General features: G+C 46.7%; 1 protein-coding gene and 2 pseudogenes across 13 annotated transcripts in view; 2 read left to right on the top strand and 1 right to left on the bottom strand.

The window, feature by feature from the left end:
- FHIT (fragile histidine triad diadenosine triphosphatase) overlaps positions 1–21,900 on the top strand; it is a 1,225,929-nt gene that overhangs the window by 1,150,189 nt on the left and 53,840 nt on the right. The gene's annotated exons all lie outside the window — the stretch shown is intronic.
- On the bottom strand, positions 25–140 carry LOC136642588 (5S ribosomal RNA; annotated as a pseudogene).
- LOC136643110 (5S ribosomal RNA) lies at positions 19,707–19,825 on the top strand (annotated as a pseudogene).

Genomic DNA, 21,900 nt, shown 5'->3' on the forward strand with positions numbered 1-21,900 from the left:
TCAGTCTCGAAAGACTATGGTATAAGCCTACAGCACCCGGTATTCCCAGGCGGTCTCCCATCCAAGTCCTAACCAGGCCTGACCCTGCTTAGCTTCCGAGATCAGACGAGATCGGGATGTGCAGGGTAACAGCTGCTAGCCAAACTGCAAACCTTCTTCTTCATGGCGAGCACCACTCTATCCAGCACAGGCTAAACTACCATTGCTAAATCAGTGGGCCTCCTGGTCAAGAGAATATGATCTTGCCCAGATTCATTCATTCATTAATTCAATTTGTACGCTGCCTTTCTCCCGGGAGGGCACCCAAGATGGCTAACAACAATTAAAATACATAAAAGATATACATAAAAAACTACAAAATACAAATAAAACTATAAAATAGACAATAAAAGCCAAACAGCGATACAAAACAATCACTTAAAAACCATAAATTACTAAAAAAAAAAAAAAGCAACCATCTGTTATACCAGGATCAAAGGAGAGACCACTGACACCAAATTAGGTTTCAAGACACTTTATTTAAAGGAATGGAACCTTGAACGAAATGTAATGGGAACCTTATCTGAATTACCCAATTGAGAGCCCAATCCTGGGCTTGGCGCCGTGGCTTCGTGCTGCCGTGCACTGTCGCAAACATGTTGTAAGGCACATTTGCAAGCCTCACTGCCGGGCTACAGCCCGTGCTAGCCCAGTGCCAGCCAGTGCTGGGCTAGAGCTGGGCTAGCACTGGGCTAGTGCAGGGCGGGCACCCAGCCTCCATAGCATAGTAAGCAGAACGGCACCCAGCATACCGCAGCACAGTAAGCAGGGAGGGAGGCGGGGAGGAGGCGTTCTGGGGAGGGGAAGGCCGGCAGGGAGTGGAGAGAGGGCTGGAGAAGGCATGATGGGGAGGTGGGGGGTGGGGAGAGGGGCAGGCAGAAGGCGTGCCAGGGGGAGGGAGAGAGGCGGGTCCATGGAGCTCCACTCCACCCAATCCAAGGCATTCGTGCGGGGCTCAGCGCCCTACATGAATGCCTTTACTTTACCGCCGACCTTTTGGTTGGTGGTAAAGTGAGTAGCCCCATTGCGGGGCTGCTTACCTTACCCGGGAGAAGGGGACAAAAGTCCCCTTCTCCTGAGGTGCCGCCCGCAGTAGCCCAGGGCACACAGGATCCAGCAGCAGTCATTCTCTGTGCCGTCGAAGCTGGGAGCCCCGGGCAGCTCAGGATTGGGCTGTGAGACAGCAGGACCTGAGAAAGGCAGTGGGCTGAAGGCATGCTGGAGGCTTGGTAGAGGTTCCCCTCTCTACAAGTCAACTCCAACGAAAGGCTCTCTTGATGGTCTCCAAGCTTGCTTCTCCAGCTCCTCTCAGCAGTTCTTCCCAGTGGTTTGCTCCAACAGAGCTTGTTCTCAGCTGCTCTCAGCAGATCTTCCAAGCTCGCTTCTCAGCTCCTTCTCTGGTTGTCTGCTCCAAGCTTGCTCCCAGTTCCTCAGTCGAGCTTCCCTGGTGGTCCCCAGCAGAGCCAGTCTTCAGTTCCTCTCCGCAGAGCTTCCCTGGTGGTCTGAAAGCTCTCTGCTGGGGCAGCCCCTTTTATAGCCTCAGTGGCTTTGCACACGGCACCAATTTTTGCAGACGGCCCTCTAGCTTTTGCACAACGCACTACAGCCCTTTTGCACTTGGCATTAAAATCCTCCTGCTCAGCCCCTCCCAACTCCGAAGGGCTTGTCTCTAAAAGCATATACAGTTCACTTTGCTCAGCAACAGTGAGCCTATTGGCTCAGACAAACTCAGTAACTCTTGGCTCAGATAGAGCACAGAGAAACAAGGCCAAGTTTCACTTATAACACATCATACCCTCTACCTGGGCATAAAAGGCTTTCCAGAATAACAAACAAAAAACAAAAAACGGTCTTCAGGCCTCACCAGAAGAATAGCAATGAAGGAGCTGCTTGTAACTCAAAGGGGAGGGAATTCCACAGTACAGGCACCACCACCAAGAAGGCCCTATTTCAGGTTGCCATCCCCCTAACCTCTTTCGATGGCAGCACAACCAGTAGGGCCCTCTCTGATGGCTGGACCAGACTGTATGGAAGAAGGTGGTTCTCAGATATGCTGGTCCCAAGCTGTAAAGGGTTTTAAAGGTCAAAACTAGCACCGTAAGCTATTTCTGCCCAGTGTTGCATACGTGCAACAGGGACTAAATGCATACGCCTGTGGACTGGGCAAAAATGGGTTAAATTGGGCCCGGAAACAAACCAGCAGCCATTTAATTTCTGTTTCTTCATCCACATCAAGCCCTTCCCTGATTCTAAAAATCAGTTCAGGATCTCCAGAGCCACATCCTGACAAAACCCCTGATGACCTCCCCCAATGGTTTTATGTAGATGTTAAACAGCATAGGGGACAAAATAGAATGATGCAGGTACCAAAGGCCAGAACATCTCCCAGCTTTACCTTCTGAAACTTACCCTCCAGGGAAGACTGAAGCCTCTGCAACATAATGCCCCCATTCCCATCCTAGCCTGATGGTTATTGCATCATCATCATGTGGCCTACCAAGTCATGTGTTCTACCATTGAGCTACAGCCCCTCTCACAGATGAGATTTCTGAGTGAACATAACAAGAGCCTTGCTGGATCAGGCCAAAGTCCCATCTAGTCCAACTTTCGTATGCCCACCAGATACCTGCTTCCTGTTGCCACTCACTTGCACCTGGCAATCTGAAGGATCCCATTTCTAAAACCAGGAGGTTACACATACCCATTATGGCTTGTAACCTGTGACAAACTTTTCTTCTAGAAATCTGTCCAATCCCCTTTCAAAGGCATGCAGGCCATACTTCTAGTAAAGTATACAAGAGGTGCTCCTAGTGCCCCTTATCAATAAACATCAAACATGAACTAACCAAGGTCCACGTAAATGTCATGTTGTAATTCCTTTCTTTGTACATGATTTGATGTATTTTGGGGTTTTTTTTACAAGTGGAGATATAGTTGCCCAGGCGATACCATAGTCTTTCGAGACTGAAGGTTGCCAACTACTACTACTACTACTACTACTACTACAAATTGGGGTCCCAGGATGCTTGGGTGGGTGCATGTGTGTTGCTTGAGTCAGAGTAGCATAAAAAGGGGTAACCCACAGAACATTGGAACTGGCCCTCAGTTCTGATACATAACTTAAAAGGATTATACAGCCTGAGCTGTAATTTGCTCATTATGTTTTTGTGGCTTCTAACCAGGCAGCTCAAAAGGTCAGGTGATGAGTAATTTTCTTTGAAAAGCAAAGCACGTCATGAGAGCGTTTCATCTTCCAAATGTTTGCTTGTGGGTTGTTTTTAAATGCAAGATTGTTTACATATGCAAATATCCTGCTCTCCCCCCCCTCCCCAGCCATTTTGCATTGAGATCAGTCAAGCTACCGTATTTTGCATTGGATGCGGCTGTTGTTTCGATACAAAAATACTGTATCATTTTAATAATCATCCTTCCTCCATTTCACAAACAGGCCTGTCACTGCTAGCCCGGCTAGTCAGCAGCTGCCGTGCCACGCATTTATTAAACAGCCCTCTGAAATGATCTGACAAGGCTTGGTCTTTAAAATGCGTGTCATCAAATAATAACCACTTGGCATTAAATCTCGAGAGAGCTGTCTCATTGCTTATGAAGAAGCAGCCTACAGAGGGGAATCACAGGTATTTGTGATTTATTGGGGCTGAAAATTAAACACCTGATGCTGAATTAAGAACAGGTGTTCAGCAACTCCATTTTCTGAAGTTTACACTTGCTGCCAGCTAGCGTGGTAGAGTTATTCGGTGGTGTCTGCGGAGCAGCTTGTGAATTCCTTAAACACCGGTTAATGTTCGGACATATGTACATGTGGGATTTGGGTATGAAATCCCATTTGCCTACAGGTTGATCTGTTTCTCTGCCCTTTTGAATACTGAATGAGGGCCCAAACCTATCCAACTTTCTAGCACCAGTGCAGCTGCAATGGATCCCGGAGGTAAGGAGACAGATGTTCCCGCACCTTGAGGAGGTCTCTGTGACTGCCTCCCTACCACAGGATGCAGTGCATGCTCCATTGGCACAGCTGCAGCGGCACTGGAAAACTGGATAGGATTGGGCCCTGAGTGACCAGTCTCAAAAAATGAGTCCTGCTGTTATGTTTTCAGTCCATGATTAATGTAGGACTGTGGTGTCTAGTACGAAAATCAGCGCTATCTAAAAGTTAAATAACAACCTAACTGTGAGCAGGTGATGGCACAATTCAGAACACGACCTGATATTGTCTTGGGTCTGCCACCTCTACAAAAAGACCGAAATTCTGACTGTGCTTCTCCTGCACAGTTGTCAGACCTGGGAGTGATGGACTTCCAGTTTTATTTACAGGGACACTTACCAAAGAAAGACGTGAAGGCACTAGTATTCTCTTTGGCTTTTAACACAATCTGATGCTGCCAGTGGTGTTGCTAGGGAGTGTGGAGTGTGTGGACCACACTGGGTGACGCACTAAGGGTGGGTGACCCCCCGACTGATCAAAATCATAAAATCTTGGTATTTTCAAATAATACCATCATGTTATATGTCATTGGATGCATAATGTAATGCTGACTGTAATGAAACAGACCACATTGAAATATCTGTATTCTATCAAAAGTTATTGCCAAATGACCAGAAAAGGAAAACACAACTGCCATATGTAACAAAAAGTGGATTTTTTAAAACTCAAAACCGACCAATGAGACTGATTGTTCCAAGAGCCAGTCATGTCTGGTGTTATTATGACACAGCAGAGAACCAATAAGGTGTTCGTATGAGTCAGATCTCATTTCCATGTCCCCAAACATGAACTCTTATTCAGTTGTGTGTCATCAAGTTGGCCGCTGGTTTTTTGTTGGTTACTGATTTGTTGGGTGACCTGTATTAAGGAAGTTAATGGGGGTGATACCAACCCTTGTGATGCCACTATATTTAGGCTGAGCACAACATGTTGTAATTTATTCTGTATAGTCTGGACGGGGGGGGGGGAGGTCCATCATGGGGGTGATGCAATGAACTCCTGCAATGGGTAAGGCAAGCCCTAATGGCACCTCTGGAAGCAGCTATTCTGAATTATGGGTCTGAACTATGAAGTGTTGATTTTTCCATTGGATTCTGGAGGAGGACAGAGTTTGGGGACAGAAGGTGATACACAACGTTCCCCATTATCTGTCACATGCACAGTGTATGGCCAACCTTTAGAAAATTTATTGGTGTAAGAGCATGGCCTCTATGGCAAACTGGCCTATTAAATTTAAACTGAAATATAGCTTGGGCACCTCTGACCCCGTGATCATCTTCAGCATAGCCTGCTGTGCAAAGTCTGAATATATTTAAAAAAAAGAGTTGATAATCTGGGGACCATTTTTGTAACGATTGTCAACTGCAGGCAGTAATTAAGGTTATGGTTTTTTCAGTATTCACATTATTTTGAAACCTTTGTGTGTTGTGTTGTTGTTTTTTCCCTTTGTGAACTTCTCTCTGTTTACATGTTTTATGATGTTGAAATGTGGTGGCTTGGTGATGACTCTTTTATTACCCCACACCCACCAATAAAGACATCAGACTGTGCCTTGGGTTTAAACTGGTCCACTTTATTAACACTTTTGCGACAATTGCAGCAAGGCTGGTTGGGAAATAAATAACAACGCCAACCCAGTGTGCGGGACAGTAATCCGGGGAAGTGGTCCTAACCATCTACCTCCCCCATGAATCTCCTTAGGGCGAACCATCTGACTTGAGGCCAAACTCAGTCTCAGGACTGCTTCAGCCTTCCACTGTTGGTCCCGAAGGGTCAAGACAGTTGCTCTGCTCAGCCTGCAGGACAAACCTTGCTAAGCCTTGCCAGTCCAGTCAACAGTCTTGCCAGCCAGCCTCGTCAAGCCGGTCAGGTATCATGGGAGCAGTCAAGGCTCACCCCTGACCTTGCTGCCCCAGAATGGAGACTAGAATGAACCCTGGCTACCCTATCCAGCATGCATCATGCCAAGAGACCAATTTACAACTGGGGTAGGCCAACCAATGCCAATTTGGATGACGGCGAAAAATTCCTACCCAGCCCTCCAATAAGTGACCAGCTAATCTCAGACTAGGCATAGGACGGGAGGCCAGGTGTTGCTGCTCAGGCCAAACTGAGTCTCGTCAGGATCATGTGCACTCAACCAGAACGTAGCTGGAGCCTCCCCTGGCTCTGCACCCAATGGGAAGGCTAGCCCCAGTCTGGAGCCTGCACGAGGCAGGGCGGAGTCAATCAACTGCTAGCATGGATGGCACTAATGGCTTTTACTGATGTTTTATGGTTTTATTGTGATCTTCTGTCTTCCCGTATACATTTGTTAGGTACTTCAGGAATCTCCATGATTAAAAGCAGGCTATAAATATAATTTACAAATGATATATGCCCATCATATGGCTGTTAAGGAAAGACACCTTGAAACCACTCCTCTCCTTCCTTCCTGAAAACCAAAATTATGCCTCTGTTGTGCTGTCTTAAAAACTCACACACATGAACAGAAAACATTTTATGGATGTGTGTGCATGTGGATATGACACACCTACACAAGCATAATGGAAGTAGATTATTTAGAAACCTTTCCGCACGAGCCTGTTTTGACGATGGGCAACCCAAAAAATGTTCTGGCTGCCCCTTCCAAAAAGCAAGTGACCTGTAATGGATGGTGAATATGATATCCTTGAACATACACCATTCCTTTTTAGCCCATTAAGCAAAGAAAGGCACTGTGGGAAGGAATCAGGTTAGGAGGATGCAGTGGCCGTCTATCATTTGTAGAGCCTCCTCCACTCTTCTGAGAATGCTCAATGCCTTATCTTAGGTTTGAGTATCAACTGCATACTTGTCAACTTCCATTTCTGTCAGAATGCCAAGTGCCTCAGAATGCTACCTCAGAAGACCATGTGCAAGCGAGTGGCAACAGGATGCAGGTCTCTTGTTGTCTTGTGTGCTTCCTGAGGCATCTGGTGGGCCACTGTGAGATACAGGAAGTTGGACTAGATGGGCCTTTGGCCTGATCCAATGGGGCTCGTCTTATGTTCTGTCAGAGTTGATCCATCCTTTGTGTATCTTCTGGCGTATCTCTTGGCATGTGGCTTCTGTCATCTGCAGTGGTCCTTCCATGTCACTCTGAATCATGTTACGTTCCTCCCAATAAAACCTCCCTCTGTTGCAAAAAAAATTGTAGCGTTGAGTACCTTCTATATATCACACCGTTTTCTCTCTCAGAGGTTGTGATTGTCTGTCATAGATAGCAAATGGATTCTGCTGTCTGTTGTGTTGTATGCTTTAAGCTAAAGCACAACTGTGCTGTACCACACTGCTGCAAGACTGGCTGCCATGTTCAGGGGGGGGGGGGCACAATCTGCTAGACTCTGCCGCAGCACGGATGGCTTCCTGCCTTCTGCTTTTGCTGTGGTGGGTACTTGCGCATTTGCAACGTCAGCAATGTTGCCCTCTTAGATAAATGACCCTGCATATGTAACTCTCTGGAGTCCACAGAATATGCATGAGTCTCTATAGATTTAGATTAAATCCTCTGCTTTGCTGCACATTTCTGTGTGACCTTGACTAAAGGCATGAAGCTCAGTTGTTGTGAATGCACAGGAAAATGTGGAACGTACAAATTATCTTCAAGTAAATGTATCATATCAGGATGTATATACTCCTACCAACAATTACTTTCACATGTGCATCAATCCTAAACTGATGAACCTGTTTAGGGGAGTGAGGAGACCACAATGAATTCAAGAGGTCCCTACCTTCAAGGCATTACCTATTCATTTCAGTGAAGGGTGGAAGTTCCTTACACATCGTTTGACTCATTCATTCCTATGACTTCCTTTTCTGACCAATGAGTAATCTGGAGACAACCTGTAATATATCCATACATTTGGCCAGCATCCTGCGCACATTTTACTCGCACAAATTCCAGAATATTTGCTCAGCGAGAGAGAGAGAGAGAGAGAGAGAGAGAAATTTAGTGCAGATGATTTCACCAGCCATTTCAAATTACTGAGGATATGCCCCGGGCTGACTATTTTATAATTATTTCCTCTTACCCCTCCGTAAGCCTCCCGCTCTGCAATGGATCTCCTCAGACCTGCACCAGCTCTGTACCTGGCACAAGTCCAAGGAGAAGAAAAGGGCAGGGAGACTGCAAAATGAAGGGATAGGATCTGGCACACCCTATCACCAGCAGCAGACCTCCCCAGCCCGGCGCCTGGGGCAGAGGTCTGCGATGGTGTCCCCCACGCTTCCGCTGCCGCCCGCACAGAAATCCACCCCCCTTAATCACCTGAGGCTCATGGAGCCTCCCGCAACCCATGAACACATTGGGGCAACCTCTGTGAGGTTCCCCAATGCTTTAAACTGTGCTTCTGGTTTTCCGCCCCCGTCGGGAGCCTCAGAGAGGCTTCTGCAGGGTCCTGGTGCCTCGCGCCTGGGGCTTTTTCCCCCCATCAGACCTAATGGTAGGTCCGCAACTGTCCATCACCACTGAATATGTTCCCTCCCACAGCTTCCCCACCTCATTCCTTCCCACTCCCACCCAGTTTCACACCCTTCTCTCCCTCCTGCTGCCTTACATGTTCTGGCAGGCATGGTGGGAATGAACCACAGCTGCGGAGCTCTGCAACCTCTTCTGGCAACACTCCCAAAATGGCCAACAGAGTGCTCTCCAGAAGTGTTTTCCACTGTCGCAATGTGGTCCAGTCAGCAGTTCAATCCTGGATTGGAAAGGGCTGGAAGGGTTCTTACATTTTTTTTCCCCAGTGGTGACCCTAGGTGATGTCAGTGTGGTGTAGTGGTTTGGGAGGTGGACTTAGACCTGGAAGATCCAGGTTCAAATCCCCCCTCAGCCACAAAGCTTCCTGGGTGACCTTGGGCCAGTCAGTTTCTCTCAGCCTCACCTACCTCACAGGGTTGTTGTGAGGACAAAAGGAGGGGAGCAGTTGTGTACACTGCCTTGAGCTCTTTGGAGAAAGGGCGGTAAAAAATGTGAAAAATAAAAAAAATAAAAATAAATATCCAGGGCCATGATTGTAAAGTGTGCCCACTCAGTCTGGCACCTGCCCTCCCAAGGCTGGCACCCTCCCTCACATACCTGGGCTCTCCAGAACCTCATGCGGCATCCCAGAGTGCTTAGAAAGCCTTCTGAGCTTCTGAAGGACCCAGAAAACCAGAAGGCAAAACCAGGTCAGAAGGCTTTCTGAGCATTCCGGGACCTTGCTGTCCAGTACAAGTGGTCCCCTAGCTCTAATGCAGGATGCCACTGGTTTCTTCTAAGGAAGCTCAAAAGCACATACAAGTGAAGCACATTTCCCCTCTCCTTGATAAGCTGGGCACCTAAACAGGATACTCCATACTCTCTTCCTTTCTGAACCATACTTTTTTCGGTTTGGAACAGGGAATCTATCACTGGAGGTAATAATAGAATCATCGAGTTGGAAGGGATCAGAAGGTCATCTAGTCCAGCCTGTAGCAGGACATCTTCCTAGAGCATCTCCAGCAAGTGCCTGCTTGAAGACCTCCAATGAGGGAGAATCCATCACCTTCCTTGGCAATCTATTCTGCTGCCAAACTGCTCTGACCATCAAGAATTTCTTCCTGATGTCCAACCAGAATCTCATCTTTTGCAGTTTGAACCCATTTGTTCTCATTCTACTCTTAGAGGCTCTTGAGAACCCAATTTGTTCCTTCTTCTCAATGACAACCTTTCAGGTGTCTGAAGACCTGCTTTGAAATAATTAAGAAATAAACCACTGACCAGATAACGATAGGGCTTGAGCACACCCAAGCCTGGCAAACGCAAATGACTTGAAATCTTGCGTGAGCAGGACAATTCACACATGCAGTGTTTGTGCCCTTTCTCTGCTATTTATTTCCTTTAGTCTAACACATCATTGTATATTGAAGTGAATAATTCTTCCTTGCTTCTTACCTGTGGAGTGTGTATTTCATGGTAATAGCCTACTGCTAAATGCAATAAAAGTGCCTTGGTGCATGATATTTATTTATTTAGTAGATGCATATCCTGCTCAGAGGATTTATATCCAGGGCTTAATACCATGGTTTCTCCAAATGTAAATCTTTTTGTCCCGTGAAGGTTCAAAATGTCAGTAATTAACTGCCCAATCCTTTCTAAATTCACATGTGGCAGTGCAGCAGGGCCAGCTTGGCTACCTTTGTATTTTTGGCTTTTGGAGGTCTCCTCATAGTCAGGGGACATTACCCTGGGTCCAGGAAGAGGGTTAGGATATGGCATGCACCGATGCAACCAATCCTGCCTCTTCCCTAGCCCTGTCCAACCACCCCTCTACACCAAATCCTTGCATTCCCTCCCTGCTCTCTACCTCTCATGTAGCTGATGCTACATCAGGGGTGAATGTCTGAACCATACAGTTGGCATCCTTCAGTCTCAGAAGACCACGGTGTCACGCTCTGAATGGTGGTTCTGGAACAGTGTCCTCTCCAGTGCGCGAAGCCTGGGTAAAGTAGGTATGGAGGATAGGCAGTTACCCATGTAGCAAATCCCCCCTCTCCACGTCGCTGAAATGGTCCAATGGAAAGGCAGAGGCCAATATGGTTGGTTCCAGCGGCGTCGCAGGACTTGCCAGAACGTGACTGTGTTCAGCCATGAACTGCCTCAGGGACTCCGGCTCCGGATTTTGCCTCGAGGTTGACTCCTGAAGCCTTTTCCATAACTGGATGTAGCCACAAGGCAGTGGAGGTTTGAGGTCAGAGTTTCCTTCTCTTAGATGAGCTGCCTTCCTAGGCTGACGAGTCCAATCTACCTGGTGGCTGTTTAGTCGCCTCTTACGATAAGTACAGCCAAACTGAGGGCCTATTCTTATCCCCAGCGCCCAGGGGATAACCATACAGTATTGTGGTGATTTGTCCCAAAACGTGACAAAGCACGTTTGGCAAGGCACCTGGAAAAGACAGCATCCCTGCTGAAGTCCTAAAATGCTGCAAAGAGATCATCGTCACTGAGCTGCATGAAATCCTCTGTCTCTGCTGGAGAGAAGGTGGAGTACCTCAAGACATGAGGGATGCAAACATCATCACGCTGTACAAGAACAAAGGTGACAGGGGTGACTGCAACAACTACCGCGGCATCTCTCTCCTTAGCGTTGTAGGAAAGCTGTTTGCCCGAGTTGTACTAAAGAGGCTCCAGGTACTTGCAGAGAGCGTCTATCCAGAATCGCAGTGTGGATTCCGAGCCAACAGGTCCACCACTGATATGGTATTCTCCCTTAGACAACTGCAGGAGAAATGCAGGGAACAACGACAGCCACTCTTTATAGTCTTCATAGATCTCACAAAGGCTTTCGACCTGGTCAGCAGAGACGGCCTCTTCAAGATTCTCCCCAAGATCGGATGTCCACCAGGCTCCTCAGCATCATCAGATCTTTCCACAAGGACATGAAGGGCACTGTTGTCTTTGATGGCTCCACATCAGACCCTTTTGACATCCGAAGCGGAGTGAAGCAGGGCTGTGTTCTTGCACCAACCTTGTTTGGGATTTTCTTCGCTGTCCTGCTGAAGCAGGCCTTTGGAACTGCAACAGAAGGCATCTATCTCCGGACCAGATCAGACGGAAAGCTCTTCAACCTCTCCAGACTGAGAGCAAAATCCAAAGTCCAGCTGAAATGTCTGCGTGACTTCCTCTTTGCCGACGATGCAGCTGTCACTACCCACTCTGCCAAAGATCTCCAGCAGCTCATGGATCGTTTTAGCAAGGCCTGCCAAGATTTTGGACTGACAATCAGCCTGAAGAAAACACAGGTCATGGTTCAGGATGTGGACTCACCTCCCTGCATTACAATCTCTGAGCATGAACTGGAGGTTGTCCATGACTTTGTGTACCTTGGCTCAACGATCTCCGACACTCATTCTCTCGATACCGAGCTAAACAAGCGCATCGGTAAAGCAGCTACCACGTTTTCCAGACTCACAAAGAGAGTATGGTCCAACAAGAAGCTGACGGAACATACCAAGATCCAGGTCTACAGAGCTTTCGTCCTGAGTACACTTCTGTACTGCAGCGAGTCATGGACTCTCCGCTCACAACAGGAGAGGAAACTGAACGCTTTCCACATGCGCTGCCTCCGACGCATCCTCAGCATCACCTGGCAGGACAAAGTTCCAAACAACACAGTCCTGGAACGTGCTGGAATCCCTAGCATGTATTCACTGCTGAAACAGAGACGCCTGCGTTGGCTTGGTCATGTCGTGAGAATGGATGATGGCCGGATCCCAAAGGATCTCCTCTATGGAGAACTCGTGCAAGGAAAGCGCCCTACAGGTAGACCACAGCTGCGATACAAGGACATCTGCAAGAGGGATCTGAAGGCCTTAGGGATGGACCTCAACAAGTGGGAAACCCTGGCCTCTGAGCGGCCCGCTTGGAGGCAGGCTGTGCAGCATGGCCTTTCCCAGTTTGAAGAGACACTTGGCCAACAGTCTGAGGCTAAGAGGCAAAGAAGGAAGGCCCATAGCCAGGGAGACAGACCAGGGACAGACTGCACTTGCTCCCGGTGTGGAAGGGATTGTCACTCCCGGATTGGCCTTTTCAGCCACACTAGACGCTGTGCCAGAACCACCTTTCAGAGCGCGATACCATAGTCTTTCGAGACTGAAGGTTGCCAATACAATGTCCCAAAACGGCACACTGGGCGCATAGCTGAGCTGAAATTTGAAACCTTCACCATCCAGACACTCAACTTTCAAGCCCTTTTTAAAAACCATCCCTCAGTCTCTGCTGTCCATCAATAAAAGTGTAGAAAATTTTAATTCTCTTCCTCGGGATGCATATGTGCATACTAAGGGCACAATCCTAACCCCTTATGTCAGTGCTTTCCAACACTGATGTAAGGGCAATGCAGCTCTGAGGTAAGGGAACAAACATTCCCTTACTTTGAGGAGGCCTCCGAGAGTGACACCCAACCGCAGGATGCAGCACATGTCCCATTGGCACTGCTATGCCAATGCTGGAAAGCACTGACATAAGGGGTTAAGTTTGCGCCCTAAAGCTCTTAGAACGCATACATTTAACTGAAGTTAAATTGAGACTGAGGGGGTGTCATATAAGTGCCATAGATAAAGTGAAATATTTGCAGAAACTTATATTTATTTTAATTATTCTCCCTGCTGTAATTATCAGAGTTGGCTTTTTATTTTTCCAAGCTGAGAGAAAAAAAAAAGCTATTTAAAAGAAATCCGTTTTGATATGAAGGTTTGGAAGTGCGCCGTTATAAGACTAACTCAGGCTACTTTGTCTGATTGCTAATGAAGAATCGGCATTAGCAAAAATCATGGAGGGGAAGGGAAAAAAGAGGAGGTGTTTTGCATTCAATCAAGGAAATGAGCGAGTCGCTCAGGAGGGGGTCACAGTTTTTCTTTTCTGAATGCAAAATTTACTGTTCTTAGAAGCAAAAAAATAAAAACACCTTGTTATGCAAGTTTCTTCATAAAGCATACATGGTATAAAAAGATGCTTAATATATTTAGCTCTTTTTAGGGAGTCTGTATTTTTTCACACCTCGACATTAATTGCCGAAGACAAAATGCCCTTGTTACAACAACTTTCTGTAAAAAGAAAAAGGGGAGGAGAGCAAATCCTTGGAGGTTGGCACACCTACCCACAATTCACTTCTAAGGAAACTTCAGTATATGTACCAAGTGACTGATAGTTGTTACGACCATTGGAGAACTTTTCAGGTCTGTTATAATATGCAATTAAACTGGTAATTAGTTCTACCAATGGCAAATTCTGACAAGTGTAATGGTGGAAGCTTGAATGACTGTGTTGCTTAACATGAGCTGAAGACACATGACACAGCAGCCTTGCTGCAATGAGGCAGGGTTTGGTTCTGGTCACTGCCCAGTCTGGGAGATTACCTGGGGAGCTGTTCTGCCAAATCCCAATCCACTGGGCCTCATGCCTGCTTAAGGCTGTTTAGTTTACCTTGTGAAACTCACCAGTGCAGCAAGCAAAAGTCAGAGTCCAGTTCCAATCCACAGATTCCAAGTAAACCAGTCCAATCAATGAGAGTTGCCAAATCAGAGTCCAGAGTCAATAAGCCGAGTTACAGTCCGAGGTCAGGTTCCAGGTAAGTCAGTCAAATCAGTCAGGGTATCCAAGTCAAAGTCCAAAGTCAATACACCAAGTCACAGTCCGAGGTCAGATTCCACAGTCAATAAGGCAAGTCAGTCTCCTCTCCAACCTGCACTCCTTCTACAACCCACACCCCCTTCCTGCCTCAGGTGCTCCTTATATCCCTGAGGGCTCTATTGCCTTCAAGTGGTTGCAGCTGTGCAGCACACTCTGCTGGATGGCCAGGCCTTACCCTTAAAGGGGCCACTGCTGACACCACATCTACCTCCTTGCCAGATCTTCCGCAATTCCAGTACAGGAGCCCCATATCACCTGCCTTTTTTGATGGAGGAAAAAGAGTTAGTAAATATAACAATTAATAATAAATAAGTAAAAGAGACTAGGAATGCTCTTAAGGGCGCAATCCTAAGCAGGTCTACTCAGAAGTAAGTCCTATTGTGTTAAAGAAGTAAGTAAGTCCTATTGTAAGTAAGTAATAGAAGTAAGTCCTATTCTGTCCAATGGAACTTACTCCCAGGAAAGTGGGGCTAGGATTGCAGCCTAAATCTAATATCTGCTTACTATCGAGATTCTGGCAGAGTTCAGGATTGAGAATATGTGTGCCCACTGGCGTGTGCCCCTGGAGGAGGGGCAAAGCAGTAAGTTCCCCTTCCCCGCGGCTTCCAAGCCAGTCATGACTGCAAAAGCAAAGTGAAGGTATCTCCTGTGCTTTGCTCTTGCCTTCCCGAATGGCTCAGAAGCCAATGGGGAGGGGGCGCTTTACACAGGCGTCCCAACACTTGAAGAAACTTACTGCTTCGCCCCTCCCCCCGGACTGCCTGTGTGTGTACCGCCACCCCCCCTCGACCTCACTCTTCATGTTCCATAAATGCAACTTTTTGTACATCCTCCAGCTTTCATAGCCCACTGAGTTGAGAGCCAAAAGGGGAGATTGCTCTCATGCTTGAAGATATATGTACATGAAATGGCAGGATGCACAATGCATGAGGCCTTGGGGTTGAGGTCCATCCATATACACACTACAGACAGGATGTATTGATTCCCCATTGGAGGGAGAGGAGGAAAAAAGGGAGAAGGAGCAGGAGGGTTTGGTAGGCAGTGCCGAGGAGTGGTAGACCTCTGAAGGTGCCAGAAATGGCTTGCCCACCCATAGGCTGTTGTTCCCCAAGACAGTAGACCTCAATATTCAGCATATACAGAGCCGGGCTTATCAGCTATGCTTTGCTAATAAGTATAGCAAAAAAAACTTGCTATACTTTTTTTTTTGTTACAAAAACTTCTAAGGAAATCATTATGCCGTATCCACCCCCCCAAAAAAACATCTTGTTTTTAGTTGCTAAATATATTTTTCACTGTTTATATAATTTCATATTTCCATTCTTGTTTGAATAGATTTCCCGAGGGTGAAGTGGAGCTGGCTGCTGTACTTTCTGCCTTGTTTTCCAGAACTCTTAAGGGGGCTGCTTGGGCTTAATTGCATATGAGCTGTGAAAAGCAGCAACCATGGCTGATTTGTCCAGAGGGGTGTCAGAGCACAGCCCCCCCTTTGAAATTATTTCTCTCCATTCAGACCCTCTCTCTCTCTCTCTCTCTCTCTCTCTCTCTCTCTCTCTGATTTTTTTCCCCTGCTGATCTCTAGAACTTTCCAGGTTATTTGTGCCTCGCCCCAAACTGCAGAAGCATCCTGCTGATGGCATTACCTCTTCAAAGAGAGGATCGCTGTAGCAACACCGTTGTGTTCAGGAAGCGAGAGCTGCATGGTTGAGTAATGAGCATATTAAAACAACAACCACCACAATCAGTAGTTTAAATATTAAAAACTACTCCCGAGTTCCACATTCTGCCTGGCTTCTGACTATTTTGCAAGGGTCTCTGGGAAGAGCAAAGCAAAAGTCGACAGGCTTAGCCTAGTTAACAGGCCTGTTCAGACTCCTGTTTCCCACACTGTCCAACTTCTCATGGGCCTTAGCCGGTTCAAACCTCCAGAAAACAAGGGCTGGCTGCTGGACATGGCTGGCTTGTGAATAAAGCAGGCTGATGCTGTAACAAGGTATGCTCTTGAGATAGGCATAAAATGAATTACACAGGGGATTTGCAAATGTGCAGATGGTAGAAAAGAAAATTGCATGGTGCACCTCCTGATTTTAGGAATGGGTTAAGTCAGAATGCCAGATGTAGGGGAGAGCACCAGGACGAGGTCTCTTGTTATCTGGTGTGCTCCCTGGGGCATTTGGTGGGCCGCTGTGAGATACAGGAAGCTGGACTAGATGGGCCTATGGCCTGATCCAGTGGGGCTGTTCTTATGTTCTTATGTTCTTATGTTCACTTTGCGTGGTCTGCGGGGAGTGGGGTTACTATGCCTGGCCTTATTTGCTTCAGGCACCGGGACCTTGTGATGGACTTACTTGTAGGATGCTTTCTGTCCAAACTGTTCCTTCTTGTCTGTTGAACTTTGTGTATTGGGTTCAGGAATGAACTGTTCAGCTAGCCTCCAGACCAGTGATTTTCAATCACTGTACTGTGGCACACTGGTGTGCCGTGAATGGTCTATAGATTTCTATGCCTTGTCAATTTTCAAAAAATACATGGTGTGCCTTGACAATTTTAGCATTCTGTCAGTGTGCCATGAGGTGAAAAAGGTTGAAAATGGCTGCGCCAGACTCTCCCAGTCAGTCTCTTTCTGTCCTTGGTCTTGGTGACAACCTGCTGCAGGCCTGCATTCAAAGCCATGCCAGGGAGCAGTATAGAACCCAATCATTAAACCTCTTCAGTAACCAATATCTTCTGAACAGTAAAAAAAAAAAAAAAAAATGTTGGCAATTGAATATGTTAATCAACAGGATTGAGGTATGTGCCTCCTACCTTTGACTCATCCATCTGATGAGTGCGGAAGGGCAAATAATAATGATTATCATCATAACCAGATTAAACCAGATATGTTGATTAAAATGGAGCTGTAAACATCATTTTATTTGATATTTACAACTGAAAAGCAGAAACTTCCTAAATGTATAGAATGAAAGTTTTTTGTGTATTGTGTGGTGTTATAATGTTTCCAGTAGTGCCAAAAAAAAGGTTCTGCAAACAGAATGCTAGAAGTTAGAAGGGACCTTTGAGGTCAGCTAGTCCCACCCCCCTGCTTGGTTGGGAGGATTTTTCTGGAGGAAAAATCCATTACGGGGTACAAGCCATGATGTGTATGCGCAACCTCCTGATTTTTGAAATGGGCTATGTCAGAATGCCCGATGCAAGGGAGGGCACCAGGATGCAGGTCTCTTGTTATCTGGTGTGCTCCCTGGGGCATTTGGTGGGCCGCTGTGAGATACAGGAAGCTGGACTAGATGGGCCTATGGCCTGATCCAGTGGGGCTGTTCTTAAGTTCTTGGTGCAGGCAACTGCTACAACATTCCTGTTGAAAACACACTGATCTTTGTTAACAAGAGCTGCACAAGACTGGCTTGCCAACTTGACATGGAACTACTTCCACACATGTGAATTGCATGTAGCCCCAGTGTTGATTCCTGTTTATCCCCTCCCTGCCTAGTGATGCCCTCTCCTTGCCAACATGTTCTGATTCATCTCAGTGTTGATCAACAAGGCAAAGCTGTGGCCTGCCACTGTGGGGCATTTGAAGTGGGCAGGGACTTCTTGCCCTTAAGTCAGGTACCAGAAGACAAAGGCGAAGGCGGGATGGCCTTCTGCTCCATCAGCAGGGTGCAAATTTGTGTCTCTTGGATGTTGTGTGGAAAACCTTGACTACTCTGGCGGAAAGGAAAGCATAAATAGTCCTTCAGACAATGACAGGCAACCATCAGCTGTACAAGAGAGCATGCAATAGTTAACATAAGAACAGCCCCACTGTTGATCTTGTGGAGTGGTTCAAACCTTGTTTGTTGTGCTTCCCATGTTGGTGACCATCATCTTGCAGATGTAAGCTGACTCGGTTCTCAGGGAAGCTGATTTGCATGCCTCAGCGAGGTCTATCAAGGAGCTCAGAATGGAGGAACTGCTCTAAAGTTTCTCTACATCCATCGCTGTCTATTGAGATTTCCTGGGAAGAAATTAACCGTTGACAAAAGGGGTGACGCAATTTATTTTAATAACATAAGAACAACCCCACTGGATCAGGCCATAGGCCCATCTAGGCCAGCTTCCTGTATCTCACAGTGGCCCACCAAATGCCCCAGGGAGCACACCAGATAACAAGAGACCTCATCCTGGTGCCCTCCCTTGCATCTGACATAGCCCATTTCTAAAATCAGGAGGATGCACATACACATCATGGCTTGTAACCCGTAATGGATTTTTCCTCCAGAAACGTGTCCAATCCTCTTTTAAAGGCATCCAGGCCAGATGCCGACATAGTGTCTTCTACTCCAAATGTCAAAAAGGGACTCGTCATGTTGCATATTCTGACCCTACCCCACAAGAACAGTCCCACAGAGCAAAACTAACATGTTGATGCAGTGGGGCCAGTGCAACCACACTGCATCCAAAGCACAAACTGAGCAGGCTGAAGCTCTCCTCAAGGTGCGGGATAATTTGTCCCCTTACCCTGGGTAAAGCCCCAGCCTGCTCAATGGGGCAGTTTGAATCTGTGCCTTCTAAATAGCCAGTGCAAATCTGAGTTGCCTTGCGTCAAGTTTTCAAGCCTGGGACTTGGGATAGGATTTGATCACCCATACCCTGCTTCCGCCCTACCCTGAACTCCCTCTGTGCCCTCCCCTTCCCTTCCCCTTCCTCTGCACTGCTCAGAGCAGTTCTTACCTGTTCTGGCACATGTTCCCTCTTGCTCTAGTTGCACCAGCACTAGAGCAGATTAGTATTTTGCCACCAGTCTTGCTGAAGCAAGATGCGGGACAATAAATACCAGGTACCATTTTGCTGCAGAGACGGGGGGGGGGCCTTCTGCTATTGCACATTTTATAATTGCCGTGTAAAGTGGCTATGCTTACCTTTTTTCCCCCTCTGGAGCAGGGAATCCAAAAACAGATAAATGACTTGTAAATCATGGGATTTGCTGCAGTCTGTGAGCTCTGAGTTTATTTGTGAGACATTTATCTCCTTGTATACTCACCAGGAAAAAAAAATATCAACATTTAATTAATAAGCTTAATAGCTTCGAGGAGATCTGATCAATAAAAAAAAAGCCCAGAACGATAGTAAGCAAGCAATATCGAACCGTCTGTAGTGAAGTACAAGATTTGCTTGAGAATTGATCATGCCACAACTTGTTGGTTAGCTGGGAGCCTGTGTAAAGGGTTGTACTGGGGTTTTTCTTCTTGCTGGAAATCAGAGTGATAATGAACAAAACGAGAGCCCAGACTAGAGATTCATAGCCAAGCAATCAGCAGTATTAAATTCTCCCTCGAGCACAAGGGTTCCTGCTGAGTTTTTTTTACGTACTTATTCTTAGGTGTGCTGTGGTCTGTGATTATGCAGCCCAGAGGCTCATGCATGAGCTAAGTACACCTTGCAACCATGGCGTAAGCACATTTCTAGGTGTACGTACATATTTGCTGCTTCCTCTCTCATGCTTTATCATATTTGATGATGTAGGGCCCTGTTACCCTGCACATGCGCAATCCCATCTGATCTTGGAAGCTAAGCAGGGTCAGGCCTGGTTAGTACTTGGATGGGAGACCGCCTGGGAATACCGGGTGCTGTAGGCTTATACCACAGTCTTTCGAGACTGAAGGTTGCCAACCACCAATCCTAAGGACCCAGCGCCGGCTCTCCACCAGCACTGAGTGTCGCAAATGTGCCACGAGGCACGCCTGTGAGACTCACCACTGGCTCAGTGCTGGCACCGGCTCAATGCCAGCCCGCGTTGAGCCAGTGCCAGCCAGAGGCCCGTCGCACACCGCTCAGAGCTCTTCCCTTGCTCGGGGGAAGGCATTCCAGGGTGGGAGGAAGGTGGGATTGGGGAGGGAGCGGGACAGGGCGGGAGGGGAACTCTGCTCCGCTGGTTCCGGAACCCCACGTTGGGCCTCCTGGCCTGACATGGAGCTGCTTTACCCTGCATAGCTCAGGGTGCCCAAGCAAAATCAACGAACCTGGGTCACATTTGACTAGCATGCATCCAGCACCACATACATATGTGCTCAGACATGTTAGATAAGACCCTTGATTAGGTTTGGGGTGTAGGCTCTATACACATGTGATCCTTGAACACATTAACGAGGAAGACAGGCAGGGTCAGTGAATGTTACTCTGACCCTTTCACAAGAATCCTATGTGTGTCTACTCAGAAGTAAGTCCCATTTAAGTCAATGGGGCTTACTCCCAGGAAAGTGTGGATAGGATTGGGCTGTTAGAAGAGCCTTGCTAGATAATGCCAAAAGCCCATCTAGTCCAGCTTCCTGCGTCACACAGTGGCCCACGGTTACCTCAGGGAGCACACAAGACAACAAGAGACCTGCATCCTATTGCCACTCTCTTGTATGCTTTCATGTAGGCTCTTGTAGGGCTACTGTCTTGTAGGCTTTCTGAGGGTAGCCTACATCTAAAACCAGGAGGTTGCACATACCTATCATCACTTTGTGTGATGGACTTTTCTTCTAGAAATCTGCCCAATCCCCTTTTAAAGGCATTTAGGTCAGACCAACACATCCTGTGGCAAGAAGTTCCACAAACTAATTACATGCTGGGTAAAGGAATATTTTATTTGGTCTGTTCTAATTCTCCTGACAATCAGTTTCAATGGATGTCCGCTGGTTCTCGTATTGTGTGAGAGGGAAAAGAACATCCCTCTGTTCACTCTGTCACCTGCATAATTTTGTACATCTCAAACATGTCCCCCATCCATTTCCTCAATTTCTGCTGAATTGGACACAGCTTCTGTTTGCACAGAACAGTGTGGCCCACATGTTTATGATCCAGGCTTGTGGTGCTCTAAGTGGATCACCTTCTCTTTGGGAAATGTAACAAATAGAGCTGTGTCAATTAATCTTTTATCTGAATGAACGTGAAGGCTTTGATCTTAAATGATTGTCTCTTAAGGGAACAACTGAATGCTGACTCCATTATGACTAGATATACTTTTCTGCCAATAGAAAAACATAGGCAGGTACGGGCCACTTAATGACGGGAATACTTTCTCTTATCCCTGTTGTTATGTGATTATGTCATTAAGTGAACATTCAGTCCAATCTATTGACTTTGTTGGGTAAACAGACACTCTGTCAGACACTAGCTGGCTGCACAGGCTTCTGGAGATAGATTGCATCTTCTTTGCATTAAGAGCCTCTCTGTTGTGTAAACAGACACTCTGCTGCAGGCTTTGGCAGACGTGATTGCCTCATTAAGAGCACATTTATTGTGCTTTGACCAATGTCATATATACAGTTTGTTGTTAAGCGAATGGTTGTTAAGTGGCACATGCCTGTATTTGTTTATAAATACAGGTGCATGTACACACCTGGACTGTATCATTATAGGATGTGGAAGAGGCTAGGACTAGAAATGTATTCAATTCTCTCTCTCTTTTTTTCCCTTCCAAGTGGAATCTGTCAAACGGATCCCCACTCCTCCAGTAGTTATTTGAGTGTTACAAAAAAAAAAAGCACACACTCAGTGTGCTGTTTGCAATGCTACATTTTATGATGAAGTTTTGCTGCAGTAAATGTATTAGAAAACACATTGCATCCAGTTATTCATCTCTGGAAATATAGCCCTTTTGAATGTGTGTCTGCTGCCGTTTGAAAAGGTTGATATTGTTTGTTGCACTCCTTGTACGTTTTTTTTT

This window comes from Tiliqua scincoides, chromosome 2 (assembly GCF_035046505.1).
Source record: "Tiliqua scincoides isolate rTilSci1 chromosome 2, rTilSci1.hap2, whole genome shotgun sequence".
Lineage (NCBI taxonomy): Eukaryota > Metazoa > Chordata > Lepidosauria > Squamata > Scincidae > Tiliqua > Tiliqua scincoides.